Below are 17,059 nucleotides of genomic sequence, written 5' to 3'. Positions count from 1 at the left end.
GGTTTCACCAGTTCAGATCCTGGACACGGACATGTCACCGCTCATCAGGTCATGCTGAGGCGGCATCCCACATGCCACAACTAGAAGGACCCACAACTAAAAATATACAACTATGTACTGGGGGGCTTTGGGGAGAAAAAGGAAAAAAACAATAATAAAATCTTTAAAAAAAAAAATTAGAGGCCAGCCCAGTGGCGCAGCAGTTAAGTTCGCACATTCTGCTTTGGCAGCCCAGGGTTCACCGATAGGGATGCCGGGTGTGGACATGGCACCACTCACCAAGCCATGCTGTGGTAGGCATCCCACATATAAAGTAGAGGAAGATGGACATGGATGTTAGCTCAGGGCTGATCTTCCTCAAAAAAAAAATTATTAAATTAAATTTTAAAAAAGAAGTAGATTGCCTAAGCCTTCTCTGTATCACAGACATCAGAAATAAGAATCTTTCCTTGTACACTCACCATTTTCTTTCTGCTCTCATCTGTACACCCATATAGAACACTGAGAAGAGAAGAAATTCACATTTATCTTGGTGTGGCTCAATCCTGGAGGGAAACGGTAGGGCACAAACTTTCTAACCCAGGGCAGATGTGTGGTTAATCATATCCTTCACTTCACCATCGGAATGCCCCCTCCTCTCTACATGCCCCCATATTACTCCCTGCACATGCACTTCACCTAAATTTACCACGGAATCCTTAAACTATCTACAATCTTTTTTGAATACCACCAGGTGTTACCTATCTACTTTACCTGTGTTTGGGGTCTCAACTTTAATAGCCTACTGTTTTGCAATTCACCTTCCCATTTATGACCTCTACTCTAAATTATAATTTGGATTTTTCCTTATTTTCATTGTCCTGTGCAAATATCCCACCAGACAAAACATTGTTCCTGGGGCAATCTACCATATTCCAACTGCCAACATCAAGAAGTCTCTGGAAAGTTCACCTCAAATTATGGAATGCTGAATAGAATTTAAACCAAATAGGACATTCAGTAAGATAATTTTTATTTTTCAGATAATTGTTTATGCGTGTCATTGCGTTTAGGACTTGTAACAATCAGCACTTCTAATGACTTAAATGAAGATGTAAAAGGTACAAACTCAGCCTTGCAAATAACATGAAAATGTGGAGAAAAAAACTGTTAAGTGAAGTGCAGTATGCAACTATCTATTTACTATCATTAAGGTGAGCTTTATAGTTAAATCATAGCATTTTATCATAAAACATCCTCGTACAGTTACAACTGTTATTATCATATATCTATTTCATAGAGGAAGTATTAGGCTTTATCATGCCTAGGGCACAGGTACAAATCCATTGCAGCTGAGGGAAGGGAACAGAAAAACTACCTAACCCTGGAGAAGGGGCAGGAACACATGCTGGACACAGACCATTAGAAATCTCCTCCAGCTGAGGAGGAAGGAAGGAGGATCCCTAGAAGACTCCATTCCCAAAACCCAGGACAGAACGCCTATCTAATAGTGAGATGTAAACAGGACAACAGAAAAATGACCCCTCCTCTGCTCGGCCACCAGGCTAACAAGCATCAAGTAACAAATAACGGAAACCATTGCTGGAGAGGGACAATAGGAAAGACCTAAAGCTGACGGCAGAGCACATGTTGAGAAACACCTTCTAGCAAATCAGTCCTAACCTTAAACACAAAGAAAAGCCACAAGGATTTGAAGCCTATGGTACGTTGGGGATATTACAAGTTGAATTGTTTCCCCCCAAAAAAGATAGATTGGAATCCTAAGCCCCAGTACCTCAGAATATGACCTTACTTGGAGATAGGGTCTTTACAAAGGCAGCCGAGTTAAAATGAAGTCCTTAGGGTTAGTCCTAATCCAATATGACTGATGTCCATATAAAAGGAGAAATTTGGACACAGAGACAGACACACATAGCAAGAAGATGATATGAAAAGACACATAAAGAAGTAGCCATCCACAAGCGAAGGAGAGATGCCTGGAACAGAAACTTCCCTCACAGCTCTCAGAAGAAACCAACCCTGCCAACACCTTGGTTTAGGACTTCTAGCCTCCAGAACCACGAAACAATAAATTTCTGTTGTTTAAGCCCTTCAGTTTGTGGTACTTTGTTATGGCAGCCCTAGCAAACCAGCACAGAGGGTAACCACAGAAAAATAAATCCCAAACCCAACTTAACCCCTGACTAAATGGAATCAACCACTGTACTAAAGGCCAACCAGAAGGAAAGGCATGCCAATTTCCAAATCTTAAGTTTCTACAGTTCTAAAAAACAAGTCTAGTTTTCAACCAAAAACTACTAGGCATACAAAAAGAGGACAAGGGAAAAAAAACACTGTCAAGAGACAAAGTAATTAACAGAATCAGACTCATATATGACACGGATGTTGAAACTAACAGGGAATTCTAAGTAATTATGATTAATATGTTAAAGGCTATAATGGAAAAAGCAGATGGCATGCAAGAGCAGATGAGTGACTTCAGCACAAAGATGGAAATTATAAGAAAGAATTAAATGGAAATGCTAGAAATGAAGATTACAGTAACAGATGAAGAATGCCTTCAACAGGCTAATCACTAAACTCAACATAATTGGAAAAAAAAGTCAGTGAACTTGAATATAGGTCAATAGAAATTACTCAAACTGAAACACAAAGAGAAAAATAAAACTAGAGGACCCAAGAGCTGTGGGACAATATCGAATGGTCTAATATACATGTAATAGATATCTCAGAAAAAGATTGCACTTTTTGGGGCTGGCCCCGTGGCCGAGTGGTTAAGTTCACGCGCTCCGCTGCAGGCGGCCCAGTGTTTCGTTGGTTCGAATCCTGGGCGCGGACATGGCACTGCTCATCGGACCACGCTGGGGCAGCGTCCCACATGCCACAACTAGAGGAACCCACAACGAAGAATATACAACTATGTACCGGGGGGCTTTGGGGAGAAAAAGGAAATAATAAAATCTTTAAAAAAAAAAAAAAAAAGATTGCACTTTTTTTCCAGGAGAAGAGAGAGAAAATAAGGCAGAAAAATATTCAAAGAAATAATGGTGAAGAATATTCTAAAATTAATGACAGACATCCTGGCTTGGGAGGATAAATACCAAACAAAGCATACCTATGCATATCATATTCAAACAGCTGAAAAGGAAAGATACAGAGAAAATATTAGAAGGCAGCTAGAGGGAAAAGACATATTACACAGAGAGGAACAAAAATGAGAATTATAGTAAACTTCCTGTCAGAGACTATGCAAGCGAGAAGTCAATGGAGTAATATTTTTTAAGGTACCAGGGGAGGAAACAGTCAACCCAGAATTCTGTATCCTGCAAAAGTATCTCCCAAAAATGAAGGAGAAAAAAAGCATTCTCAGAAAAAGAAAAAAAACTGAAATAGTTTATTACCAGTAGACCTGCACAATAAGAAATTTTAAAGAAAGTTGTTCAGGCAAAAGGAATATGACACCAGACAGAAACTTAGATCTACACAAAGAAAGGAAGAGTCCTGGAAATAGATTGAATAAAGGTAAATATAAAATTAATTTTTTATTTTAATTGCTCTAAATGAAAACTGACTGCCTAAGCAAAAATAATAGCAATATAAAATAGCATATGTCAAAGAAAATGTTTGACAACAATAATACAAAGAATGGGAAGAAGGAGTTTGGAGAATAATGTTGTAAGATCTTTACACTACACATGAAGCAGTGTAATACTACTTGAAAGTAGATTCTGATTAATTAACGATATTGTATTAGTCTTCTTGGGCTTCCATAATAAAATATCATAGACTGAGTGGCTTGAACAACAGTTTATTTCTCACAGTTCCAGAGGCTGGGAAGTGGAAGATCAAGGTGCCAGCCAATTCACTTTCGGGTAAGGGCTCTTTTCTGACTTGAAGATGGCTGCCGTCTTGCTGTATTCACCCATGGCAGAGAGAGAAAGCGAGTTCTCTGGTGTCTCTTATTATAAGGACACTAACCCTATCAAACCAGGGCCCCACCCTCATGACCTCATCTAACCCTAATTGCCTGCCAAAGGTTCCATCTTTAAATACCATCACACTGGGGGCTAGGCCTTCAACATATGAATTAGGGGAGCAGGGGCAGGGGAATACAAACATTCAGTCCATAACAGATGTATTGTAGGCTCTAGAGTAATCAGTTAAAAATTATTTTTAAGGAGCTGGCCCAGTGGTATAGTGGTTAAGTTCGTACACTCCACTTCAGTGCCCAGGGTTTGCAGGTTCGGATCCCAGGCATGGACATACACACCACTCATCAAGCCATGCTGTGGCGGCATGTTATATACAAAAAATAGAGGAAGACTGGCACAGATGTTAGTTCGACGACAATCTTCCTCAAGCAAAAAGAGAAAGATTACCAACAGATGTTATCTCAGGGCCAATCTTCCTCACCAAAATATATATATTTTTTAAAGGTATAACTAATAGGCCAATAGTGTAGAAAACTAGAAACAAGAAATACTCAATTAATCCAAAATAAGCCAGAAAAAGAAACAAAGAACAAATAGAGTAAATAGAAAAATGAGCAATATGGTAGATTTTAATCCAACCATATGGATAATTACATTAAAATAAACAGTCTAAACATACCAATTATAAAACAAAGATCATAATATAGGATTAAAAAGCAAGAACCAATGATATGCTATCCCTAAGAAACCAACTACAGGGGCTGGCCTGGTAGCCTAGCAATTAAGTAGTTAAGTTCAGCATGCTCCACTTCAGCAGCCTGGGTTTGGTTCCCAGGCACGGACCTCCACCACTCATCAGTGGCTATGTTGTGGCAGCGACCCACATACAAAATAGAGGAAAACTAGCCACTGATGTTAGCTCAGGGCAAATCTTCCTCAAGCAAAAAGAGGAAGATTGGTGACAGATGTTAGCTCAGGGCAAATCTTCCTCAGCAAAAAAAAAAAAAAACTACACATATAAAGACATAGGCAGATTAAATGTAAAAGGAGGGATGAAATATATTTTACATTTACATTAATTTCACATACCACGAAAACAATAATCAAAAGAAAGCCTGAGTTGCTATATAAATATCAGACAAAACAGACTGCAAAACAAGGGATATTCTCAGGTATTAAGAGGGCACTACATTATCATAAACAGATCAATTCTCAATAAAGACCTCACAATACTAAATGTGTATGCACTTAACAAGAGAGCTTCAAAATGCATGAAGTAAAAATTTATAGAACTAGAAAAGGAGAAATGCTACAATTTATATATGCTGAAAACTACATACATAAATCTATGTGCTAAAAACTACAAAAAACTGGTGAAAGAAATTTAAAAATACCTGAATAAATGGATGTAGAAACCATGAAAATAGGTTGAAAGAGTCAGTATCGGTAAGATGTCACGTTTTTCTCAAACTGACGTATAGATTCAACACAACTCCAATAAAAATCCCATCAGAAATTTGCATAGAATCTGATAAACTGATTTTTTAAATTATATGCAGATGCAAAGGCATCAGAATGGCCAGAACAATTTTGAAAAATAAGAACAAAGCAGGACTCACACTGTCTGATTTCAAGATCTACCATAAGGCTACAATAGTCAAGACAATATGATATTGAAGAGAAAGAATAGATCTGTAGATCAATGGAAAAGAATAAAGAATCCAGAAACAGACCTTACATATGTGATAATTGATTTTAGATAAAGATCCAAAGGCAAGTCTGCTCAGACAATAAATTGGATAATAGGCTGGATAAATGAAGGAGGTCTGCTCTGTTCAGACATCTGGAACATGATGTCCACCTCGGGGAAGGCAGAGTGTATCCTAAGAATGATAACTACTACGGAAAAGGGTTGAAGGAACAAGAAAGGGTTGGCTTGTTGAAAAGAAGTATGCCACAGACGAAAGTCTCCCTGAGTCTTACTGAGTCTCACTTACGTATTTTCAGAAACCATATCAAGGACACATGGGTGGTCATTTCAAGGGAGCAGATTTTGCCCTCATATTGCAATTGCACAATTTTCTCACACGAATTCAATAGGGAACGAACAGTCTGAGAATGCAGTGACAGCTGCATTTTTCAAGGTATTCAAGAAGAGACTGAATGGCCACAAATCAAGCATGCTGTGGAGAAGTCAGATGTCTATGTTTTAGAGGAGATGAAGCCAGATGACCTCAGATTTACTTTCTAATTCTGCTTTCACTGTTCTTTGTGTAAGCCCTTACCAGGTTCTAATGTTTTTGATTTCGTGGTAAAACATATTTCTACTTTTCAGAATTCACTTTAGACATATTTTCTCTTAGTAGTATTAGAAGAGAACATTAATCCTCCTTGTTCTTCCAAAAATGGACTGTATCTAAGCAACTTCAAGCAGAGCCAGTACTCAATTGTAACCCATTTCCAAGAAAAATGAGTCCTCAAGAATAATTCTCTCAATAATCCCCTCCAGCAGGTTCTAATCATGATGTTCCAAACTTTGTTCCTAGGGTAACCTGAAATTCTTCCTGATGTTTCTCATGTGTGTGCCTGCTCCTTTCAATTCAATGGGCTAAAAGAGATTTAAATGGTAGTTCAGATAACTAAAGCATGACCCCACAAAAGCTACCCCAGCCTTCTCATCACCAAAGCCTATTAATGTAGAATAGAAGAATTGCCATCGAGTCACAGGTCAGGAATCAGGCCAATCAAGACAACCTCAGATCTCGGTAAGAAAATTAGAATACTATCAGCAATCCAGGGCTAAGATGAGCAGAAGTGGATGGGGAAGTAAGATACTAGGGACCAAGGGAGGAAGGAGAGGCAAGAAAGAGCCTTGGCAGGCACCGTGCTGTTACAGGAATTGTTTCTCTTAAACCTTAGACTGAGCATATGAAGTAAGTAATCACATCCCACTTTACAGATGGAGCTACTGAGGTCTAAAAGATCAGTTACCTCTCCCAAAGCCACACACAGCTGATAAATGATAGTTACATTTTACCAGGGTCTGCCTGATTCTAAAGCCCGGGCTTTTAACTAGTAAGCCAGTAGTTCTCAGCTGAGGATGATTTTGCCTCCACCTCCCACCCAGAGGACATTTAGCGATGTCTGAAGACATTTTTGGTTGTCACAGCTGGGGGCGCAAGAGATGCTACTGACATTTGGTGGGTGGAGGCCACAGATGCTGCTAGACATCCCACAAGGAGCAGGACAGGCTCCCACAACAGAGAACTATCCAGCACAAATGTCAACAGTGCCAAGTAACCTGCATTATGGTGCAGGAGGTAAGAAAGAAAAGCTTCAGGCGGAGACACTATTGTGCTTCAGTGGAGCCACTTTCCATGGCCTATAGTCTTGGTCCTGGTGGCATGCCATTCCCAACATTAAGACACAAGCCTGGGGTCACCACACACCTATTTCTGCCCTTTGGGAAAGAGATGGTTGGGGTAATACAGAAGCAACTTTTAAAAATATACCAAAGGATGACTGTATTGAATTGAAAGAGATTTGGGAATCTCTGACCCCCGTTCAAGGAGGCCATACACAGAGCCCAAAACTGATGTATCAGGTGGCATGAGCACTGAGCCCCTGGGGCAGGGCAGGCGTGGGGATGGGAATTAGGACCCCATTATCCACAAAGTGAACATTTTCCTCACCATAAGATAGTTATTTCAGAGGCAATTTAAAAAACAAGAATCTTCCCCTCAAACTCCAGAGCTTTTCTGATTTTTGTCAGCAACAAAAGAATTCAGCTTTCAAAAGCAGGCTGCCTCTCTGAATATTAAAACTCCCACCTTGGGAAATTTTTTAAGCCTTCAGACAACCGCTTTTAAAGTAATAAATGAAAGTCATTCAACAGACTATAGAGCTCACGGGCCCTTTTTATCTACTGAAGAAAGACAACAGACTGAAAACTTAGGAGCCAGAGACCAAATTACTGACCTTGACTCACCTTCCACATCACATCTGGCCCAAACAAGATAGGGAGTTAAAAGCTTTAACTGGTAGCAACAGCAAATGATGTAATTTGATGATATAAAGAAATCCATCAAGGGAGAATAAATGGCTACATAATATTATTCATAGAGCTCTTAGAGTTTAAAAAGAGCCTAAATTTGCTTTCAGCTAAGCCCTTTCATGCCAAAAATCAACCATTCCACGTTCCCCTCCTGTCCAGAGAACAAGCAATTCCAGGACCAAAGAACTGGTCTTGGACTATCCTAACGGGTTTATTATATATCTGCCTAGAGCTGCATGGGTGAACCCCTACGTCACTTCCCCCAGCTCTACTGCTCTGATTTCTCTCTTCTGTGATGGTTATTATTATGCCACACTGATATCTATTCATCCACATCTTCAATATGAGTTCCTCTGTTCCTCCACCCCAGTTACGTTTCCCATGCAAGTCAACTATGAAACTTTCTGAATTGCCACCAAATCAAAGCATCAAGGGTCTAACGCCCAAAGCTGCCATAGCAAGGATGCACCACACATTTTGTGGCATTTTCCCAGAGACTCACAAATTGTTATCTTCATGCTCAAATCTGCTTGTCTCTGCCTTACTTTCTCCCTAGCTCCTGACCATAAGTATTAACTACCCATTCTCAGACACTCATTATGTACCTGGCACTGTACTCAGTGTTTTACAAATATAGTTTTATTCAGTCCTTGCAGCAGCAACCTATGGGATAAATATCATTACCTCTATGTTACAGACAAGAAAACTAAAGCTAGAGAGTTTTAGTAACTTATAAAAGCTAACACAAAAAATAAGTGGCAGATTTAGCCTCAAGTCTATCTAACCCCCAAAACCATTTTTACTACACAGCATACAAGATTAATGGATGAAAACACTAAAAAGCATTAACAATAGGTGTTGCTAAAATATAAGGTGATGACTAATTTTATTTCTTTCTTAATTATTGCTTATATTTTTTCAATATTTAAAATTGGGCATACAAGATAGAATAACTGAGACTGGAATTACCCTTACATCTAAAAAAAAGAAATACACAAAACAAAAGTCTTCAAGACATTGGACATCAGGCAACAACGGCAGTGATCCCTGAGAGGTGGGAAACAATTAAAGTGAGCCCTAGGATTGCCTCCGTGAACTCTCTTAAGAGAGTGCTCAGACCCCTGCACAGGAAGGGGAAACCAAGCAGAACCTGGCAGACTCCCTGAATTGAGGAGACAAACGTAAGAGTCCAGTGAGATGAAAGTGGCACAAAGTACCAATGAGGAAGGAGGTACACAGAGAGAGAACTGTACACATCTGCAAAGGGTACCCTTTAAGTATTTAATGAGTACTGACCAGTGCATATACATGAGGAAACTACCCAGGTCAGGGAAAGAACCATCCAAAAAGATTAAAGTGTTCAAACAGGGCTGGAATAGTGCCTATTCCCATCAGCCAGACTAGAAAACCACATGACTCCCAGGTCACTGGGTAGAGTACACAGTGGGGTCTTGCATCAGTAATGAAAAGTAATTATCCCCAGACAGCTCTGCTCAGGTCCCACCTAATATTTCTTAAAAGAAAGACCAAACTGCTTCCAAATAACTTAAATATGTCCCAGAACAAACCTCAAAAATACTCATAGGGATACTAAAATATCCAGCCCTCAGTAAAGTAAAATTCAAAATGTCTGGCATCGAATCAGAAATTAACAGACACTGCAAAGAAGTAAAAAGACAAAACCATAACAAGGAGAAAAATCAACCAATCAAAACAGACTCAGAAATGACACAGATGTTAGAATTAGCAGGCAAAGACATTAAAACAAGTGGTATATCTGTATTCCATACTTTCAGAATTTGAAGTACAGGCATGAAAGATATAAAAAGACCCAAATCAAACTTCTAGAGATGAAAAATACAATGTATGATGTGAAAAATATATCTGACGAGTGTAATGGTAGATTAGACATTGCAGAGAAAAGATTAGTGAACTTGAAGATATAGCAACAGAAACTACTCAAAATGTACCACTGAGAGAAAAAAGCACCCCAAAAAATTACAAGAGCATCCATGAAATGTGAGACAACTTCAATCAGCTTAATATATGAGTAGTTGGAGTCCTAAACGCAAACATATTGTAATTGGGTGAATTGTATATATGAATCATATCTCAATAAAGCTTTTTATAAAATGAAAGCAGAAATAAAGAAATTTTCAGAATTACACAAGGTGAAGAAGTCACCACCAGTGACCCATACTACATGTTAAAGCAAGTCCTTCAGGCAGAAGGAAAATGATAATAGATGGAAATATGGATCCACACAAAGGAATATGAAGAACACCAGAAATGGTAACTGTAAAAGTAAAGCTATGATTTTTTATTATTTATTGAAATCTCTTTAAAAGGTAACTGACAGTTGAAACAAAATTAATAGTGTATTATAGAGTTTAGATCTTCCTTGACTTACAATGGTGTTACATCCCAATAAACCCATCATAAGTTGAAAAGGTCCTAAGTCAAAAATGCATTTAATACACCTAACCTACCAAATATTGCAGTCTAGCCTACCTTAATATGTTCAGAACACTTACTTTAGACTAAAGTTGGGCAAATCATCTAACAAAACCCTATTTTAAAATAAACTGCTGAATATTTCATGTAATTTATCGATTACTGTACTGGAAGTGAAAAATAGAATGGTTATGTGGGTACAGAACAGTTGTGAGTGTATAGGTTGTTTACCCTCAAGATCGAGTGGCTGACTGAGAGCTGCGGCTCACTGCTACTGTCCAGCATCATGAAAGAGTATCTACCACATATTGCTGGTCTGGGAAAAGATCAAAGTTCAAAGTTCCATTTCTACTGAATGCGTATCACTTTCACGGCATGGTAAAGTCAAAAAATCATAAGTTGAACCATTGTAAGTCGGGGACCATCTGTGTGTGTGTGTGTGTGTGTGTGTGTGTGTGTGTGTGTGTGTGTATAAAATGTATGACAACAACAATGTAAGTGCTGGGAAGGAAGAACAGAAGTATGCTATTGTAAGGTTCCTGTACTATACCTGAAGTGATATAATATCATTTGAGGGGCCAGCCCCGTGGCCAAGTGGTTAAGTTTGCACGCTCCACACTGGTGGCCCAGGGTTGTACTGGTTCGGATCCTGGGCATGGACATGGCACCACTCATCAAGGCATGCTGAGGTGGCATCTCACATGGCACAAAGCAGACACAAGTACTTGTTTAACTAAACATATCTGTATAACAATCTTATAAGATATTGTGGGGATTAATTGAAATGGCAATTCCCTCCTTTTGATTTCTTCCTTAAATCAAAAGCAACAGCAGAGTGACATCAGCATCACGATAAGAGTGAGCTCTTGCCTCAGACTCTCCTCCCTAAGATACAATGAAAAGGACATTCATAAACCAACCAGAGGACATTCACACAACACAAAACGTGTCTGAGAGACCCATGCAGCCATACATCTGAAGGTGGAGATGCTGGACCCATGAGGAGGAAGTGTAAGGAGGTAAGGAGATCTTCTCTCCCTCCCTGGCAGCAATCTAGGGAGCAGGACTGCACTTGGCTCTGAGAAAAGAGGGGGGAGTGGCAGCTCTCCACAGGAATGCCTTCACTCTCCAAGTTCCTTCACAGCCCATGGGAAAGCTCCACACAGAGGAGGCTAAGCTATTGCAGGGTGTCTTCATCGAGCCAGCACTCCAGGAGGGTGGGTAGTGAGGGCACAGTGAGAATGCCCCCAGGATTGTGCATGCGAAATAAAGTGCCTCCCCCTCACCCAGCACTCCAGTTAGGCCAGTCAGCCAGAGCACCTGTGCATACCTTAGAAAAGCAGCAGCTGTGAAAAGGCAATCACACACAGGCCCTGTCAGCATAGATTCCAAAGGACAGGCACAGGCACCAGAATACACAGCTCCTGACCTTCCCTCAGTGGCAGCAGGTGGGATCTGCAAACACATACTATCACTATGTGAAGGCATAAATCCACGCCATCAAATAGTATGAAAAAATATATTAATACTCCAAACAACAAGGAAAATGAGAAGCACCCAGAAATCAATCCTGAAGGCACAGAAATTTACAAGCTAAATGACAAAGAATTCAAAATAGCTACCATAAAAAAAACTCAACAAGTTACAAGAAAATTAAAATAGACAGTTCAATGAAATCAGGAACAAAATTAAGGAACAGAGGGAATTCTTCACAAAAGAAATTGTAACTATAAAGAAAAAACAATCAGAAATATCAGAGATGAAAAACACAACAAATAAGATTTCTAAACATCAAGAGTTATTTTTTTTTTTTTGAGGAAGATTAGCCCTGAGCTAACTGCTGCCAATCCTCCTCTTTTTGCTGTGGAAGATTGGCCCTGAGCTAACATCCATGCCCATCTTCCTCTACTTTATACGTAGGACTCCTACCACAGCATGGCTTTTGCCAAGCAGTGCCATGTCCACACCCAGGATCCAAACCGGTGAACCCCAGGCCACCAAGAAGCAGAACATGCACACTTAACCGCTGCACCACTGGGCTGGCCACCAGGAGTTCTTGAATAACAGAGCAGATATTATGGAGGACAGAATTAGCAATCTGGAGTACAGGAATATAGAAATGTTTCAGGTGGAGGAGGAAAGAGAACCAAGACTGAAAAGAAATGAAGAAATTCTCCGAGAAATATCCTACTCAATTAGGAAATGCAACATAAGGATTATAGGATTCCAGAGGGAGAAAAGAGGGAGAATGGAGCAGAAAGCTTGTTCAAAGAAATAATAGCTGAGAGCTTGCCAAACCTGGGGCAGGAGCTGGAAATAAGAAAAAGATCTTCTCCAAGGCATATAGTAATAAAACTGGCAAAGAAAAAATATTAAGCACAGCAAGACAGAAAAAAATAACCTACAACGGAACCCCTACCAGGCTTTCAGCAGATTTCTCAGCAGAAACCTTACAGGTTGGGGGAGAGTGGAATGATGTATTCGAAATTCTGAAAGACAATAACTTTCAGCCAAGAATACACCATCAAGGGAAAATATCCTTCAGATATGATGGAGAAATAAAAGCTTTCCCAGATAAACAAAAGCTGAGGGAGTTCATCGCCACAAGACCACCCCTACAAGAAATGATCAAGAAGGCCCTCATACCCCCCCCAAAAAAAAGGTTTACAAAACCTTGAGGAAGGAGATAAACAGGCAGACAAAATCAGAAATTGCAGCTCTCTATCAGAACAGATTAGCAAACACTTAATTATAACATTAAAGATGAAGGGAAGGAAAACATCAAAAATGACTACAATCTCATCATTTTAACCACAAACTCACAACACAAGATGGAATAAGTTGTGACAACAATAACTTAGAAGGGGATGGAATCGGCTTAGACTAAGGAAATAAGAGGCTATCAGAGAATGGACTATCTCCTCTATGAGATTTCTTTATATAAACCTCATGTTAACCACTAAACAAATAATCAGAACAGAGACACAAATGATACATAAAAAGAAAACCATCATAAAGAACTACCAAACTGGATTTGCAGTCTGAAATACATAGGATGAGAAACAAGGGAAATACAGAACAACTGGAAAACCAGTGATAAAATGGCAACATTAAGCCCTCATATATCAATAATCACTCTAAATGTAAACGGATTGAATTCCCCAATCAAAAGACACAGAGTGGCTGGATGGATTAAAAAACAAGACCTAACAACATGCTGCCTCCAGGAAACACATCTCGCCTCTAAACACAGGCTCAGAGTGAAGGGATGGAAGATGATACTCCAAGCTAATGGCAAACAAAAGAAACAGGTGTTGCCATACTTACATCAGAAGAAGTAGACTTCAAGATAAAACAGGCAATGAGAGACAAAGGGGGCAATATATCACAATAAAAGGGACACTCCACCAAGAAGACATAAAACATATATACGGAACCAAAATAGAAGCATCAAAGTGCTAATAAAACAGCTATTAACAAACCTAAAAGGAGATATTAACAATGAGACAATAATAGTAGGGGACCTTAACACCCCATTTACATCAATGGATAGATCCTCCAGACAGAAAGTCAACAAGGAAATAGTGGAATTAAATGAAAAACTAGACCAGATGGACTTAGATATATCTGGAAAACTCCATCCAAAAACAGGAGAATACACATTCTTCTCAAGTGCACATGGAACATTCTCAAGGATGGAGAATTCTCATATGTTTGGAAAGAAGGCAAGCCTCAACAAATTTAAGAAGCTTGAAATCATATCAAGTATCTTTTCTAACTATAATGCTATGAAACTAGAAATCAACTACAAGAAAAAAGCTGAGAAAGTGACAAATATGTGGAAACTAAACAATATGCTACTGAATGGATCATTGAAGAAATTAAAGGAGAAATCAAAAAATATCTGGAGACAAACGAAAGTGAAAATACATCACACCAACTCATATAGGATGCAGCAAAAGTGGTTCTAAGAGGGAACTTCATAGCAATATTGGCCCACCTTAATAAACACGAAAAATCTCAAATAAGCAATCTTAAACTACACCTAACAGAATTAGAAAAAGAAGAACAAACAAAGCCCAAAGTCAGCAGAAGAAGGGAAATAATAAAAATTTGAGCAGAAATAAATGAAATTGAAACCAATAACACAGTAGAAAGGATCAATGAAAATAAATTTGTTCTTTGATAAGATAAATAAATTTGACAAACCCTTAGCCAGACTCACTAAGAAAAAAGGAGAGAAGCCTCAAATAAATAAAATTAGAAATAAAGGAAATCACAGCGGATACCATGGAAATACACAAGATTACAAGAGAATACTGTGCAAAACTATATGCCAACAAATTAGACAATCTAGAAGAAATGGATAAATTCTTAGACTCATACAACCTCCCAAACCTGAATCAAGAAGAAATAGAGAATCTGAATAGACCAATCACAATTAAAGAGTTGAAACAGTAACCAAAAACCTCCCAAAAACCAAAAGCCCAGAATCAGATGGCTTCTCTGGATGAAGAACTCTACCAAACGTTCAAAGAAGATTTAATACCTATCCTTCTCAAACTATTCCAAAAAGTTGAAGAAGACAGAATATTTCCTAACACATTTTACGAGGCCAACATCACCCTGATCCCAAAGCCAGACAAGCATAACACAAAGAAGGAAAATTGCAAGCCAATATCACTGATGAACATAGATGCAAAAACCCTCCATTAAATATTGGCAAACCAAATACAACGATACATTAAAAGGATCATATACCATGATCAAGTGGGATTTATACCAGGGACACAGGGATGGTTCAACATCCGCAAATCAATCAGTGTGATATACCACATTAACAAAATGGGGAATAAAAACCACATGATCATCTCAATAGATGCAGAGAAAGCATTTGACAAGATCCAACAGCCATTTATGATAAAAAAAAAAAAAACTCTGAATAAAATGGGTATAGAAGGAAAGTACCTTGCATAATAAAGGCCATATATGACAATCCCACAGCCAATATCATACTCAATGGGGAAAAACTGAAAGACATCCTTATGAGGACAGGAACAAGATAAGGGTACCACTCTCACTACTCTTATTCAACATAATGCTGAAGGTCTTGGCCAGATAAATTAGGCAAGAAAAAGAAATAAAAAGTATCCAAATAGGAAAGGAAGAAGTGAAACTCTCACTGTTCGCAGATGACATGATTTTATATGTAGAAAACCCTAAAGAATCCATTGGAAAGCTATTAGAAATAATCAACAACTACAGCAAAGTTGCAGGGTACAAAACCAACTTACAAAACTCAGTTGCATTTCTATACTCAAAGAACTAACAGAAAGAGAACTTAAGAATACAATCCCATTTACTATAACAACAAAAAGAATAAAATATCTAGGAATAAATTTAACCAAGGAGGTAAAAGACCTATACAATGAAAACTATAAGACATTATTGAAAGAAATCGATGATGACATAAATAAAGGGAAAGATATTCCATGCATATGGATTGGAAGAATAAACATAGTTAAAATGTCCATACTACCTAAAGCAATCTACAGATTCAATGAAATCCCAAACAGAATCTCCATGACATTCTTCACAGAAATAGAACAAAGAATCCTAAAATTCAGATGGAACAACAAAAGACCAGAATAGCCAAAGCAATCATGAGAAAAAAGAAGAAATTTGGAGGCATCACAACCCCTAGCTTCAAAATATACTGCAAAGCTATAGTAATCAAAACAGCACGGGACTGGTAGAAAAACAGACACACAGATCAATGGAACAGAATTGAAAGCCCAGAAACAAAACCACACATCTACAAATAAAATCACCAAGACCAAAAATAACAAACGTTGGAGAGGATGTGGAGAAAAGGGAACCCTCATACACTGCAGGTGGGAAGGCAAGCTGGTGCAGCCACTATGGAAAACAGTATGGAGACTTCTCAAAAAATTAAAAGTAGAAATACCATACAACCCAGCTATCCCACTCCTGGGTATTTATTCAAAGAACTTGAAATCAATAATTCAAAGAGATTTATGCACCCCTATATTTACTGCCGCATTATTCACAATAGCCAATACATGGAAGCAACCCAAGTGTCCATCCACTGATGAGTGGATAAAGAAGATGTGATATATATATATATATATATACACTAGAATACTACTCAGCCATAAAAAAAGACAAAATTGTCCCATTTGCAACAACATGGATGGACCTTGAGGGTATTATGTTAAGCGAAATAACCCAGACAGAGAAAGACAAACACCAAATGATTTTACTCATATGTGGAAGATAAACTAATACATGAACAAAGAGAACAGATTACTGGCTACCATGGGGAAGGGGGTTCGGGGGTGGGCATGAGGAGTAAAGGGGCACATTTATATGGTGACTGACAAATAATAATATACAACTGAAATTTCACAACGTTATAAACTATTATGACCTCAATAAAACAAAATAAAGCAACAGCAAAAAAAGTAAAAACTTAAGCACCTGCCCTGTGCCAACTCTGAAGTAAATACTGTGGAATTGTTAATGACCTGACAATATAAAAACCATGATAAGATTCTTAGAAAATGATAATAGTAAGAGGTAACACTTGATAAAGTTC

The sequence above is a fragment of the Equus quagga genome, chromosome 13 (assembly GCF_021613505.1).
Source record: "Equus quagga isolate Etosha38 chromosome 13, UCLA_HA_Equagga_1.0, whole genome shotgun sequence".
NCBI lineage: Eukaryota > Metazoa > Chordata > Mammalia > Perissodactyla > Equidae > Equus > Equus quagga.
The sequence above is the reverse complement of the archived record's forward strand: the minus strand, read 5'-3'. Positions refer to the sequence as shown.